The following is a 1,775-nucleotide window of genomic DNA, read 5'->3' on the forward strand; positions in this document are numbered from 1 at the left end:
ATTTCTTTTTAGTTTCAACTTATAGGTTTACATAGTGGTATGCTCTGTCTCCCCTTTTTTTGTATGTCATATTTTGTATTTATTTATTTTTTAATGTTTATTTATTTTTGACAGAGAGAGAGAGACAGAGCATGAGCAGGGGAGGGGCAGAGAGAGAGAGACACACACACAGAATCCAAAGCAGGCTCCAGGCTCCGAGCTGTCAGCACAGAGCCTGATGCGGGGCTCGAACTCACAGACCGCGAGATCACTACCTGAGCCAAAGTCAGATGCTCAACCGACTGAGCCACCCAGGCACCCCTGTATGTCATAATCTTAATCTAATTTTTTACTTTGTGGTTACTGTGATTCTTACATAAAACTTCTCATAGATAAAACTGTCCATTTTAAGCCAATATCACTTACCTTCTGTAATGTCTACAACGTCTGCACCCTTTTGCTCATCCTCTTTATATTTTTGATGTCACAATTTACATTAACAAATTATAATTGTTATATTTTTTCAATACTCTTTTCTTTTCACCTTTATATTATAGTCAAGTGATTAACACATCATTCTAACATAGTATTACAGTTTTCTGATACTCTAGAAGAAAATATAGGTAGTAATCCCTTTGACGTAAGACTTACCAACATTTTTCTAGACATGTGTCCTCAGGCAAGAGAAGAAAAGGCAAAAGTAAATTAGTGGGACTACACCAAAAAAAAAAAAAGTTTTTGTGCAACAAAGGTAACCATCAACAAAAGAAAATGGCTGCCCACTGAGTGGGAAAAGATATATGCAAATGATATATCCAATAAGAGTTTAATGTCCAAAATATATAAAGAACTCAAAACAACACCAACAGTTTGTCTAGGCAATGGCAACATAGGTCTGGTAAAGCTCTTCCTTCTCACACTTATAGAAATGCAGAAAGACTATGTGGATGGGCAGCCCCACAAGCCACCTGGGTTGCAGGTCAGATGTAGAAACTCCAACTGAAGCTGTGCAAAATAGTTCCAAGCCAGGAAGCGGCAGATGGTCAGTGACAGAATGTACCATGTCCAGCCCTTGGTATATATGTTCAGGATCTCATTGATGAATTCCACACCGATGAATAGAGAGTATAGTCATGGGAGTGAAGGAAGAGATTGGGGAGCTCTTGTCTCAGTCTCTCATACACGATAGCCAGGTGGTCCTTTATATTCAGATATCCTGATGGTGTGGTAGGGGAAGGTCAAGAGGTCCAAGGGGCTTGGAAAAGTATCAAAGCCCCAGGAAAGGGGCAGGGAGTTCCCTCAAATAGGCTCCTAAGCCCATCCGGGTAGTCGCTATGCATCTCACGTCTGGGTCTCTCTTCCCCCTTCCCTGGAGGGAGAACCACCCATGGTGAGCTGAGGGCCTGGATCTGAAGGAGAGGGAGTGGGGGATCTCCAAGGAAGCAACCAGATAGGAGGGTGTGGGGGGGACCAGGGAAGAGAAGATGGAGAAGTGGTTGTTGTGGACTGGGGCCAAGGGGGGCAGGAATGGTAGAGCCCACAGCTCATCCCAACAAGTGCCCTCCTTAATGGCCATCACCTGTTCAGCCCATCTCCCTACCTACCTTCCCTCCAGTCTCTAATGGTTTGCCTCCCTTTTTTTAGATCTTATTTTTCCTTCCCTTCCCCTATGTTCATATGTTGTATTTCTTAAATTCTACATGTGAATGAAATCATATTTGTCTTTCTCTGACTGACTTATTTCACCTAGGATAATACACTCTAGTTCCTTCCATGTTGTTGCAAATGGTAAGATT

At 42.4% G+C, this 1,775-nt stretch overlaps 1 pseudogene; it reads right to left on the minus strand.

Moving 5' to 3' along the window:
• Positions 1 to 853: 853 nt before the first annotated feature.
• LOC109247117 (uncharacterized protein C6orf136 homolog) lies at positions 854 to 1,527 on the minus strand (annotated as a pseudogene).
• Between the last annotated feature and the right edge of the window lie 248 nt (positions 1,528 to 1,775).

The sequence above is a fragment of the Panthera pardus genome, unplaced genomic scaffold, assembly GCF_024362965.1.
Source record: "Panthera pardus isolate Hobbes unplaced genomic scaffold, ASM2436296v1 HiC_scaffold_20, whole genome shotgun sequence".
In the NCBI taxonomy this organism is placed as follows: domain Eukaryota; kingdom Metazoa; phylum Chordata; class Mammalia; order Carnivora; family Felidae; genus Panthera; species Panthera pardus.